At 45.4% G+C, this 14,339-nt stretch overlaps 1 protein-coding gene across 2 annotated transcripts in view; it reads right to left on the reverse strand.

The window, feature by feature from the left end:
- CDH11 (cadherin 11) overlaps positions 1 to 14,339 on the reverse strand; it is a 150,099-nt gene that overhangs the window by 76,269 nt on the left and 59,491 nt on the right. For both annotated transcript variants that reach the window (XM_061138650.1, XM_061138651.1), the window contains exon 2: positions 9,574 to 9,701. The gene's annotated coding sequence lies outside the window, so the exon portion shown is untranslated. The remainder of the gene's footprint in view (positions 1 to 9,573; positions 9,702 to 14,339) is intronic.

The following is a 14,339-nucleotide window of genomic DNA, read 5'->3' on the forward strand; positions in this document are numbered from 1 at the left end:
TTTAGAATAAAGTTTCCTATTTAACATCCTGTTCTTCCTCAAGGTATAAAAAAATCTTCACCAAAGTCCACAATGAATTACTACTCCTCAACTTACAGTCAGCACCAAAGCGTTAGGCATTTGATGTACACCCCTGTGGCGCTTGCAGGTTGACAGCTGAAATCTGCCCAGCCTACCCAAATTGATGGTATGTTCTTGGAGTGCAAAGGCCGGGTTGCCGGCATTCTCTTTCCCCCAGCACCTCAAGCTCATGGATGAACACACACGTAGGTGCTCGGTAAATGCCTGGCTCCCGACCGACTGACCAATCACTGCTTCTTCGGAAGACCAGCACGTTTGTCATCTGTCTGCTTCTCTGAATGCCAATGCCTCCACAAGCTGCCATGTTCCATGATTATTCTCCCCGAAGCATGTGCTGTTAATTTTTCATCTTAATGAACTGTCCAGTTGAGTTTAGCAATGGGAATAGTGATAGAAGCACAATAAAAATGGCTTATGTCTTTGCTATTGTCAGAAACCTTCTCTCCACAACACTGGCACATAATTGAAATAAAAATATCTCAACAGCTACAAACATCATTTGTCAAGAATAAAGTGGGGTTTAAGTGCTATTTCAAAAATTCATACTACGGGCTTCATAAACACGGATTATTGGAACGTTCCTCCAATTGATATCCGCTCAAGCATTTAAGTGCATGGCTATTATTCTATGTTTGCTTGAGTGAAACCACTTTGGGTACCAAGCTACATGTCAGCCCCGATTTTCCAGAGTATTACAGATGCACATTCTTTCCTGGCGGGAGAAGGGTCAGGCAAGCCAGCGCAGGCCCAAAAGGCCTGTGTTAATGCACAGATGCACATGCGGGAAAGCCATTATGCAGCTGTTGGCATCCTCAGCGTCGACTGCTCTGGGAACCAGTGTCACTCAAATCCGAATGATGGCCCAGGAGGAGCCCAGAGCGGGAGAGAGAGGATATGAGGAATAGAGGAGAGAGGCTTGAAGATTCTGAACAAGCCAGCGATATGGAGAGGCCCACACTCCAGCCCTCGGCCCCACACGATTTTCTAAGGCCAGCAACCAACCATCATATTCCTGCCGACCCATAAGAGAAAGGTTCAAGAATTAGGTATTGGCTGAAGTCATTCCATCAGGAACTATATACTGAGCTACAATTAGCCTGGACCACACTGCTCTTGATGTTGAGCATATAGGGGTGGGCAAGGCAGACCATATCTCTGAACCTCAGGGGGCTTAGACTCTCATGGGGGAAACAGACAATAAACAAATAAACCATGAAGGGAAATAGACATGATATTCACACATTATGATGACTCCTGTGAGGGATAAGACAGCAGGATGAAATAATGAATAACAAAGCAGTGGGTGTGGCTTTACAGGTGGTGATGTCAGGAAAGGCCCTAAATAATGAAGAATCAGGCATGTGAAGGGACTGAGACTAAGGGAAGAGAAAGGGCCAAGCCCCCAAGGCTCCTCCATTAGACAGAGTGCCCGGAGTCCACAATATTTCTAGGGGCTCACAGGAATGTTTCAGTTTCTTTTCAAGTCGGAAGAAAATTTGATCTTTGAGGGTAAAGATTATATGCATCTTCATGCTGAAGCAGTCATAAATACAGTATTTAAGTTTCTTTTTTTTCTATATATAGAAAAAAAATAGAGCTCATAAAGGCAAAGATGCCCTGGGCCCATGAAGACCCCTAAGGAACCAAGGACTCTGGTCCAGAACCCCACCTGGAAGATAGGGGCCTTCTCAACCTCTTCAGACAAATGGAGCCTGAGAAGGAGAACCAGCCCAAGAGCATGGAGTGTTAAGCATCACGTATGCGGAATTCCCAGTAACACAGTATGGATGGAGAGTTAACTGGGAGGGGGGAATGAGGCTTCAGGAGATGGGAGGGGGTGGGGGCTGGAGCAAGTCAGTCTTAGGAGCCAGGCAGAGGACCCTGTGATTTATCCTGCTAAGGGTCACAAACTTCTGAAGCTTGGGGCTTTTCACTGAAAGGAACTCAGTACAATTTAGACTGAAGCTCGGCAGAAAAGGACTGGGGACGAGATCAGGGAGCCGGGTGTGCTCCCGTGAACCCAGTCACAGGTACCCTGGCCCTTCTTGTGTGAGCACAGGCTGCTCCCTGCCCCGGTGGGGTCCAGCACAAGCCCTGGACAGGAGTGCAGCCATGCAAGCGTCCAAGGCCTTTTCTTTGCCCAAAGCATGACGTAAATGGTTGAGGGGCAATGAATAACAATTCTCCTGAATCCATTTCTCAAGTGGAAATTCTGAAGAGAGATTGGGAGTGTTGAGAGGTCCAAAACAGCATCTGGTATGGACAGAAATGTGATCCTTAAGGAAACTTGCTAGACATTCCTTTAGAGAGGTTCCTTCTCATGAGTCCTTGCAAGTGTGTGGCCAAACTTTTAAACATCCGTTTTCTTTCAACACAAATGGTTGTTATGGCAACCTAACATCATTTCCAACGGTGCTTAGAGTCTAAAATTCAGAGCCTCCTGAGAAGATGAGCTCACTGGCCCCTCCACGGTTTTTCTGAAGCTCCCACATGGAGGTGTCTGCCGGGTGTCCGGTTGCAGCCTTCTAGATCCTCAGCAGACACAATTAGTTGGTGGCAGATTTTGTCCTGTTACCCTTCCTTCTCTGCTCTCTCAAACTGCCTTGAGCTCTGAGTCCCCCACAGGGCACAGGGTAATTTGGGTTAGTAGCCTCCAGAGGAAACGACGAGTCTCTGGCTTAGAAAGTCCGTGATGCTGGGAGGGCTGTCGGGCAGTGTCCTGATTTTTGTCCTGAAACATTCTGGGAGCAGCTGAACCTTCCTAATGGACCCAACTGAAGGAAACAGGTAGACTTAGAAGGGGGTCAGGGGAGCCCCATCACTGGCACATGATTCCATGAGAACAGGAAGTGCAGTGAGTCACAGATGCATATAGGGATTTAGCACAGGGCTTTCCAGATGGCTCAGTGGTAAAGACTCCACCTGCCAATGCAGGAGATGCAGGTTCAATCCCTGGGTCAGGAAGATCTCCTGGAGGAGGAAATGGCTACCCACTGCAGTATTCTTGCCTGGAAAATCCCATGGACAGAGGAGCCTGGCGGACTATAGTCCATGGGGTCACAAAAGAGCCGGACATGGCTGAGCGACTGAGCAACAACAAACAGCCAGTAAATGTGCCTCATGTATGAATGAATCAGTTACCGAATGGCCAGGAAGTCATTCCCTGGAGGGTTCACCCCACCCCTCTCAGGCTCACCTGTTTTCTTCAGGCCAGATTCATCTATCACCCCATAGACACTGAGCGCCCAGCCTGCACAGAGCATGCCTAGGTCTTGGCACAAAGCATGAAAGAATGTCACAGTGTCTTTCAAGAATTATTTGATGAGTGAATGAATGAATACCTGAAAACAATCCCCCTGGGCCCAGAGCACTTGACTGCTAAACCATATATCACTCTGTCTTCTTGGATTGCTTACCGTCTGTCACAGTATTCAAAGTCCCTCTCACATGGAGTACAAACTGTCTCTTGCCATGTAATGCACAGAGGAAATGCGCAGAGAAACCTGGGCAGCTCAAGCGCTTTGATCTTTGAAAGGAGGGAATCCTACACCAGCCTTTCAGATGCCATGTTGACTCCAACAAGCAAAAAAGAAAAGTCACACTATCTAAATGACTGATTGTCGGAAATGAAGTGATTAGATTTCAACGGGACTGTCTGCTCCCCCCACCCTGGACCCCTGGGTCCAGAAGGCAAGTGTGTAAAGAGTGCGATCACCTGGCCGAGACTCCAGTGCTTGATGAGATGGGAACGGATCCTTTCCCAAAGATGAGCATCAGATGGGCAGTCTATGGCCAAAAGAAGGGCCCTTCCTGCTGTCTCCATCCTGAGGGTGCATTTGCTATTTCTGGAATCTCAAGGAAAATGACACAGACAGGAACGTGTTCTTGGTTTCAAGTACATCTTGGTCATCTTACTAAATAAGGGCTGGGGGTAGAATGGAAGCTCACCTAGGTGTCTGGGTAACTGATGTCCAAGCTGTATCTCGGTCAGGCATTAAATGCATACAGTTGTTGCATGGAATGTGAGTAATGTGATTTTTTTTAAAAATCAATGACTCTAGATGAAAGGTTTATAGGAAGTAATTGTACTATCAATATTTTCGCAGCTTTTCTGTAGGTTTGAAATGTTTTAAAACTTAAAGAAAGTTTAAAATCAGAGAACAAGCAGCAAAAACAAGGGGGAATATTTAAAGTCCTCTCTTTTTTTAATTAAAATATAAAGTGCAGAACAGTGTATATACTAGTGTTTACAGCTGGGTGCTGCCAGTGTATACAAATGCGCAGGAAACAAGTACATGGGTGTGTGTGGTTTTAGCTTCATGACTACTTGGAAACTCTCTGAATGGCCACATAGAAAACTGAAACTAGTAGTCGCCTCCACAAAAGGAGGAAGGGACTAGAAGATAGGATTGAAGGATACTTAATTTTCTGTAGACCTTGTAACTGTCTTGTCTATTATATATATATATATACACATATATATATATATATTTGTATATATGTATCTTTGAGTGTGTGTATATATATATACATATATATAGGCATGTATATATACACACAATTGGGTTTCCCTGATGGCTCAGTTGGTAAAGAATCCACCTGCAATGCAGGAGACCGCTGGGTTTGATTCCTGGGTCGGGACATCTGCTGGAGAAGGGATAGGCTACCCACTCCAGTATTTTGGCCTGGAGAATTCCATGGACTGTATAGCTCATGGGGTTGCAAAAATTGGACATGACTGAGCGACTTCCACTTTCACTATATATACAAATAAACCACCTAGGCATGAAAATTTTGGCTCAAGAACTTCTGCACTGCTCTTTGTTTAAAAAATCCTTCATGATTGTCTCCTGGTAAATTCTGACTTATGCTTCATATCTCAACCCACAAGTCACCTCTTCCCTGAAGCCATTCCTGATTTCCTCTATCAGAGTCAGTCCCTCTGTGCTCCTACGAACCCATGGAGCTACCTCCAAAAAACTCTACACCATGGCTATCGTCTACTGGCCTGGCTCCATCAGAAGGAGGGGTGCTCTTTAAAGACATGATTTTGAGACAACTGTTGCATAGATACATATGCATCAGGTTCATTGGTTGTAGCTGCACCTAGTCCACAGCCTAAAATGTGAATGCTTTCCAAGAGATGATTTATGAATGAACACATTCGGGATTCTTTTTTCCTCTCCCCACGGGTTATCTCTCACTCAGCACACTGTTGCATTAGCCACAAGCACTTGGCCCCCATGGAGATTTAGGACATGACCACCAAAAGAATTGTAATATAACCCCACCCTCCAACTTGGTTAAGATGGGAAAGCACGATACCAGAGAATCAGAAGAGACATGCTGGGGGCACTATGGTACTGCACTGGGGCGTGGAGGCCCTGACTCTACACAGAGTTCACTGTATGGCCCTCAACAAGTTCATTAACCTCTCTGAACCTCAGCATCCTCATCATAAACGAAGCAGGACGACGGCACATACCAAAGCATTGGTGATGTCACATAAGACAATGAAGGTAAATCAGGTAGCCCAGTGTCTGCACATGGGCATCTCATTAAATCAGCTCTCACTGTTCTGATCAGGAGGGTCTCTGCATTGTGTTCACCAGTCCTCAAATAAAGCAAGATCAGAGAACCACAACTTCCGTTGAAGTTTGTCCTTTCAGTACTGATTCTGGCAAATGTAGGACATTTCCACTGCCTGGCACACGGGAGCTTCCTAACTCTTCGTTGATCACGTTAGTGACAGTCACGCGGTACACAATGAAGATCTGCAAAGGAGTCAGCAAGTGAACCGACTGTCTGTTTATGATTCTCATGGCACCAACTACAGACAGAAACTTGGCCTCTTTCTCCACAGTGGCCTACATCCCAAAATAGGAAATGCCTTCACAGACAGACCCAGCAGGCAGAGGGGGTTAGGAGGCAGGCTGCCAACACTTCAAACTGTCAGGGACAGTGCAGAGCCTGGGGGATGTTCCAGCACAGGTGAGTTGCCTGCCCCCACCCCACCCCCGCAAGCAGCTTTTTAGGATTGATTTTTATGCAAATGAAAGGTAATCAGTGACCTGTGAGGAGCAGCCCCTGCTGAGTAATCAGTCAGGAGGGTCTCAATGTGTGTACACTTTTCCTGAGTCTAAGAGCAAATATTTTTCACTTTAAGACATTCGATCTGTGCCCCACTGCCCTACTAAAAGCTCAGTGAGGTAGCACGGCCGGGAAGCTCTGTCCTGTAGCTTCTTAGGTCACCCCTCCCCTGCTCTGGGAAGATGCCTAAGTGAGGCAGAGGTACCAAGAACAGAAGTTCAAGTGCATTTCCCTAGAAGTCAGCTGGAGAGCCGATCCTGTAAGTCCAAACCACTTCACCACCATTTGTAAAACGTGTTTCTCTCTCTCTACACAACCCCCATATCCCTCTTTTCCCTTCCTATTAGGATTCTGGGTACTTTATATAGAGCTCCTTGACTGTAAGCTCCTTGAAGAAAGTGAAAGCTACTTTATCCCTGTCTGCATCCCAGCAGATCATAGGCACCTGTTTAAGAAATGCTGGCATCATGAACGGATTGAGGATCAAGAATCTGAGTCTTGAGCCAAAGTTGTATGTTAGTTTCATTTTGTTCTTCCAAAACCTTGTACTATGATCATGAATAAATCCTTTCCTCTCTCTAGGCAAAAAAAAAAAAAAAATCCTCTGTCTAAAACAAGAAGATTATTCTGAAAGATCAAAGGACTATTAAGGACTGCTCCATCTGTACCATGCTGTGTTTTTTTAAGGGTGCTGCAAACATCAGAATAGTTTACCTTCCTCTCCTTGGAATAAAAGTGATGCAGAACTCTTCAAAACAGGCTGTTGTTAATTTCAAAGTGGAAGAAAAAAAAAAACCTAAACAATTCCCTAGAAGAGAAATTAAATTGAAGTACTTTCTATTTAACTTCTGACTCTATTTCACTGATACCTCATTCTATTTGTCAGTATTAGAAAAATAGGAAATGTCAGCTGCATGGCCTATTGAAAAATTCGAAGGACCACTGAAATGAAGAGACCTATTTGGCTTGGCAGAAATGAGATGATCGTCATTCACAGGCATTTCCACAGGAGGGATGCGTTTCCTCTGCTGAGCCAGGCTTCAGAGCAAAATATGCTAATGTGAGAGGAGCCAGCCACATAATTTCCAAATCATATTGGTACATTTGCAGGGAAGTATGGCCCTGCTTCCACTAAGAGTGTTTTCATTCAGTGGTTTGTCCCCATGACAAATGTCGACCAGAACATGAGAGAAGAAGATGGGGGAGGGCTCCCCAAGTTGAAATTTTGTCCTCAAACAAACCCACATTAAAACATGAGTGAAAAACATCTGGAAAATCACCAAAGATATACATGTCCCAGTTACAGGGGCTGACATCTAAGTAAAAATAGCTTGTGTAGGCTGCAGAAAAAGTCTTCAGCCTGCCATAGAGGACATGTCTTTTGTCCATAATGGACCAGATTCACTCATGGAGAAAACAAAAGAGAGGAGTGCTCAAAGATAAAAGCTTTGGCTAAAGTCAAACTTCCAAAGATAAAAGTATGGCAATATGGCCATAGGCAAGTTACTTATCTTTTCTAAAACTCAGTTGTCTCATTTATAAAATGTTAGATATTAATAGTGCCTATCACAGTAGGTTTTTGCAAAGATTAAGGGAAGTGATACCTTTCAAGACCATATGTTCCTGACATAGCATAAGCACTCAATACCTGTTAGCTGCCAGTGTTGTGACTTTTCTCTCTGTGGTAATATCAGGCCCCCTTTCTTATCTTAAAGTCTCTACTCATATGTTTAGTAAATATTTATTGAGAACCTACTTGGGGCCAGAGTAGTGCTTACAACCAACCCGGTGGTCCCAAGATAAAGCCAATCCTCAAGAACCTCCAGGTCTAGTTAGCAAGATAGACACCTAGACAGACAATTACAACCCATGTGGGAATCACAGTAGATGGTATAATCTTGATGACTAAAGCCCAGGGGACATCCATAGCTCAGTCTTCAGCAATCAGAAAGAAATCCTTAGAGGTAATGAGGTCCAAGCACAGGTATAAAATGAGTAAAAGGTAGTTTGTGAGGAAATAGAGATCACTGGGCTCTGTGAAATAAAGGTTGTGCCTTATAGTAGATCTAGAGTGGATGAGTACAGTGAAGGCTGTGTGTGCAGAGACAACAGCTGAGTGGGGGGTCTAAACAGCAGAAGAGTGGGCCCATTACTAGAGGGTCCTGAAAGCTTGAGAAGAAATTCAGATGCCTCAGAGTGAAAGGATTAGTAGCAAAGTAACATAATATCTGGATTTAGGGACACTGTTCAGGATATGTATGAGAGATGGATCATGCTGGAGTTGACAGAGGGAAAAGTAACCCTGGAGGCATAAAGATCTGTTAGGTGGCAACTGCAGCAAAATCTTGGAGAAAGGGATTCTGGCTTGCATCTGATGGTGGCAGTGTGGCTAGAGAGAATAAAGTGTTTCAGAGATAATCAGAGAGTAAACCAACGGGAATCAATTACTCTTGGAGACAAGAGGCTACGAGGTATACAGTGTGCACTCACGCTTCAGATTCAGTGAATTTTGATGCTGACACTGAGATGTGGCACACAGGACAAGGTAAAGGTTTAGGGGGAAAGATCATGACTTGCATTTGGCCTCTGAATCTAAGTCACTTGGTGGACACTCACGGCGAGATGAGCCACTGACACACGCAAGGGTGAGTCTAAGACGGTACCGTGTGGGAAGTCATGCTGCTAGAATTAATTCTTAACGTTTTATCTGAATATTTCAACATCCTCTAAAAATAGCTTCAGTTACTAGTGAGCTGATAAAGGAGGTAAATGCGTCCATAGAATCCTAAAACTTATGGACCATTAGTTACTCTGGACCCAACCACCTTTGCGGCCCAGAGAAGAGTTTGTTAACCTAGGGGCACACAGACAGTGAACGACAGAGCCAGGTTTGGAGCTGAGGTCAGTCTCCCAGCTTAGGATCTAGTGCTCTGTCTTTTGAGATCTAAAAGATTCAGCCTCCTAGCAACCTCTTTACCTTGTGGGATGTAAGCCACCTTGCACACATTTAAAGAATTCTTTTCAAAAGAAGAAAAGGGGATAAAGAACAACATGGGAGTCGTGTTAGTCTCTCCAGCCAAGTTTCTGCCATGGAATTATATAACCCTTTTAGTTCCTTCTATCTCCTATGAACCTTCTATGGTCCAAAAAGTAAAAAAAAAACCAAAAACCCAAAACAAAAAACTATCATCTTTGTACAGGCACATAATAGGTGCTCCATAAAGGTAACCCAATAATAACAGGAATAATCACATTCCTCAAAGCCCAGGATTACTGCCCTGTCAAATTCTACTTGGGATCTGTGAGGGTAGGCATATTTGTGGGATGGGCCTGGAAACCATCATTTCCATCCCCACAAATATAGTAACATTTGATACACACAGTAATGCTGGTCCATCTTACCTTCTTCACCCATTGGATACTTGCTGCCAGTTTCTGTAACACAAAACTCCACCCATCTGATTGGTCATTCAACAAATGGCAACCAGAAGGATCCTCAGGAGACCTCTGAGCCGAATATACAGTAATTTCTGCAAAAAGTGAAAGGATCATTAGTAACCTGGAGGTGACATGAATCAATAGAATGATACACTCCTAGACACTGGGGGTACACAGTTGCATAGGACACACTTTTCTCTTTGACAATAAGGGCCCATGTATAACGTGAGAGATGTAAATAAATGATCACAATGGTGTGCAAAGAGGGAAAAAGTTGTCATGAATTTAGAGGTACCACAGGATGGTTCGGTGAACGTTATGCATTCAGTTCTTTGATAACAAAGATAAAAGCAGTCATATATCCAACGTCTTGTACCATGCTACATACTTTACATGTATTTGCTCTAGTACTAACAACAAACCTGTGGGGGAGATAGGAAATCGTAGAGTCAGTTGCTGAGAGAATCCACATTTTACTGGCCTCCAAAGCCAGTTTCCTCCCTTCTAAAGAGAGAAGCACCATCCTGGTGCTGTCAAATCCTGGTGGAGTGACAGACTCAAGGGCAAAGAGGGAGAGCGGTGGCGGTCGTGATAGGAGATGTCATCCCCACGCGGGCAGAGCAGGGCACTGGGCTGACAGAGCTGCAATTCTTTCTCAGGACTACATTCCTCTGTGTTCCCCCTCCTGCTCCACATCACATTCTGGAGCTTCTGTGTGTGGGGGCTGTGTTCTGCCTGGATGCTGGGCTGATTCATCTTCATATCTCCCGAAGTGTCTGCCACTTTTCCTAGCCCAGAGCAGCTGTTCAATGTATATTTGCTGAATGAATGAAGAGAGGAATATGGAGTGTCTGAACAGCTGCCGTCTTCAAAAAACCAAGGCACTGAACCAAGGAAGGTGCCGCTGGCATAACTTCCCGAACACGACAGCAGAAAGGAGTTCTTGAATGTCCTTCCTCTCTAGAACATCTACTTTCGAGGATCAACTTGGGCTGCACTAAGGGCTTAAACAGCTTCTTACTTTGACTGTAGGTTCATCCCACAGTTGTGTCTGACTTTTTTGCAACCCCATAAAATGCAGACCGCCAGGCTCCTCTTTCCATGGGGATTCTCCAGGCAAGAATACTGGAGTGGGTTTCCATGCCCTCCTCCAGGGGATCTTCCCAACCCAGGGATCGAATCTGGGGTCTCCTTCATTGCAGATGGTTTCTTTACCATCTGAGCCATCAGGGACACCCACTTTGACTTTACTATCCTTCATTTTCCCAGACCCAATTTTCCTTGTTTCATCTTGGCTCCACCTATCAACTCTTCACATACAATGCCTTCTCCAAAACAACAGGGACAACAGCAACATGGGAAAACCCATCTGCACAGGGCTGAGGATGGGCTGTACATCTACTGAAATCTGTTCACGGCACCTTAATTTGGTGACTGTAACAAGAACAGTAAAACTGTTCTGTGCATGCGTGCTCAGTCCATCAGACTCTGCAACCCCATGGACTGTAGCCCGCCAGGTTCTTCTGTTCATGGGCTTATCCAGGCAAGAATACTAGAGTGGGTTGCCATGCCTTCCTCCAGGGGATGTTTGCAACCCAGGGATAGAACCAGCATCTCCTTTGGCTCCTGCCATGTGTGCTATCTCCAGGATGTCAAGGATGGAGCAGGGCTGGGGTTATTCCCAGATGTATATGGAGTCATGGAGAAAAAGCCACAGGGGAAGGACCTGTTCATAACCCCAGAGGAAGGACCCAACTCACAAGCATGTCATAGCCACTCTCCAACAGCCCTCCCTAGATCAATCACTTGCCCAGAGAACCATACCCTTCTGTGGTCCCCTTCCATGTGACTCTGAATTGCCCTGGGGTAACCAATGAAATATCAATAACCTCAGATATGTAGATGACACCACCCTTAAGGCAGAAAGCGAAGAAGAACTAAAGAGTCTCTTGATGAAAGTGAAAGAGGAGAGTGAAAAAGTTGGCTTAAAACTCAACATTCAGAAAACTAAGATCATGGCATCTGGTCTCATCACTTCATGGCAAATAGATGGGGAAACAGTGACAGACTTTTTTTTTTTTTTTTTGGTCTCCAAAATCACTGCAGATGGTGACTGCAGCCATGAAATTAAGACACTTGCTCCTTGGAAGAAAAGTTATGACCAACCTAGATAGCATATTAAAAAGCAGAGATATTACTTTGCCAACAAAGGTCCATCTAGCCAAAGCTATGGTTTTTCCAGTAGTCATGAATGGATGTGAGAGTTGGACTATAAAGAAAGCTGAGTACCATAGAATTGATGCTTTTGAACTGTGGTGTTGGAGAAGATTCTTGAGAGTCCCTTGGACTGCAAGGAGATCCAACTAGTCCATCCTAAAGGATATCAGTCCTGAACATTCACTGGAGGGATGCTGCTGAAGCTGATGGGAAGAACTGACTCATTTGAAAAGACCTTGATGCTGGGAAAGATTTGAAGGCAGGAGAAGGGGTTGGACAGAGGATGAGATGGTTGGATGGCATCGCTGACTCAGTGGACATGAGTTTGAGTAAGCTCCGGGAGTTGGTGATGGCCAGAGAGGCCTGGTGTGCTACAGTCCATGAGGTTGCAAAGAGTCGGACGTGACTGAACTGAACTGAGCCAAAGAAACACAGCAAAAGAGATATTATTAATATATGATTTCAGAAGCTGAGTCCTAAAAACCTGGTAACCGGTCTTGTGTTCTTAGAAAGGTTGCTCTGGGAGGAGTCAGCTGCCATGTCTGGAGTCTGAATGCTCTAGATCCCCATGCTGAGAGGAAGCTCCAACTAGCCATGTGGAGAAGCTGCATGGATAGCGAGAGAGATGGCCAGCCATCCCCCGCTGCTGTGGGCATCCAAGCTGAAGAGTCAGGTGGTGAGTGAAAATGCCGTCTTAGACATCCAACCGACCTGGACCTTCATGTGACTCCAGCCATCTGACTTTACACCAAGAGACCCCAAGCAACAACTGCCCAGATGAGTTCACTCAGTTGCAAGAGGTAAGGATAGACAGTTGTTAAAAGACACTAAATTTGGGGATGGTATGTTACCCAGAAATGGCTAAATAGAACACCATGAAGAGGGATGGAACAGGCCTTTGGTGTGGTCCTTACCAGTGTAGTCTCTTTAAATGTGTATATCCACTCTGGGTAGCATGAACCCATCGGGTATCTCTCCCCAGCCCCTAAAAAGATCAAACTTTTGCCCGGGGCATCCAGCCCATAACACCCACGGTGGGATCAAAATCCAGCAGCACTGACTTCAGAGCCTGTGTTTCCTCTGTTTTTCTTCTGCTGTCTCCAATCAGTTCATGACACGTCTATGTCTGTGGCCAGTGGGTTTTTAAAACTTTAGTTGTCAAATCTATAAAAACAGATTGAACTCCCACTTTGCCTTGCATTCTTTAGTTAGTGTTAGTTGCTCAGTTGTGTCTGACTCTGACCTCATGGACTGTAGCCCACCAGGTTCCTCTGTCCATGAGATTTTCCAGGCAAGGATACTGGAGTGGGTTGCCATTTCCTTCTCCAGGGGCTCTTCCCTGTAAAATATCTCTTATAAAAGCCCTCTCACCAAAAGCCTGCACTGATTATTAAGAGCTTTGGAAGGAAAGCAAAAATAAATGTGTAAGTTTTCTATGAATTCTGCTTACTGCAAACTTTTGAGAAAGAGGGGCTTTAGGTTCTATGGACAGCGTTGGTATATAATTACACCATGTTTCCTAGAAAAAAAAATGAACAGAAAAAAATCTAAGTTGTCTTTGTCCTTTTTCACGGAGTTGATGGGGGGAAAAAAAAAGAGTTCAGTGGGTCTGAGAGAGCTGGGCAGTGTACCACAGATGCTCTCTTTCTGCAGTATTGGTGTTCGGGTTGGAATGTTCATTTCCCTGCCTGCCCCCCACACCTAATGACCGCCCAATACCTGGGATCATGTGTTCCCTCTTGTGACAGGGACATACAACCCAGCGCTGCAGCACCCACTCCTACCTACTCTCAGGGCACCGTCCTTTAGTCTCCCCAAGCCCTGCGTACCATCACGGGCCCTCTTCACCTACTGCCCTGCTGTCTACCAGCCCCTCCCCATTGCTGTGCTTGGCCACCCACACTACTGAGACTCTTAGAATCAGACTCTCCACGCCGTGCACTAGTTCAGAGAGATGGAGAAACAGGAAAAAGAAATCCACAAAGCCAAGGGTGCAAAGTGGGATGGAGAACATACTTGGCAAGGGTAGCAAAATCAAGGAGGAAACTCAGCGATGGTGGCAGATTTCTTTCACTGCACTCTGACTGAATGGAAGTCTTGGTACACACAGGGCCACATCCTCCCCTCTGACCCCCGAGTCAAACCGCCATCCCTCTCTTAGGGTTTCTGCTCCAGATCAAATGCCCCGGCTCCTAGCTCTCCACGTGTGGGTCTTCTTCTAGAATGTGGGCTCAGCCAGGCCAGGTGTATGCCTGGATCATTGTCAACAGCACATCGCCAACACCAGCAACAACATTTAGTGCTGTGGGAGGGGGGTAAGGGCTGAAAGTCTACGTGAGTTAGATGAAAACAGTCTCCACCCCATGCACTCCATCAGCGCCTGCTTCAGGATCCTCAAGTCACTCACTGTGTGTGTAGGTATGCCACAGCAGGGATGGGTATAAAAGGGAAAGAACTGCCACTGAATGGGGGGGGTTGCCCAAGGAGAGAGTGACAGATCCATTTTACAGGTG

The sequence above is a fragment of the Dama dama genome, chromosome 4 (genome assembly GCF_033118175.1).
Source record: "Dama dama isolate Ldn47 chromosome 4, ASM3311817v1, whole genome shotgun sequence".
Lineage (NCBI taxonomy): Eukaryota > Metazoa > Chordata > Mammalia > Artiodactyla > Cervidae > Dama > Dama dama.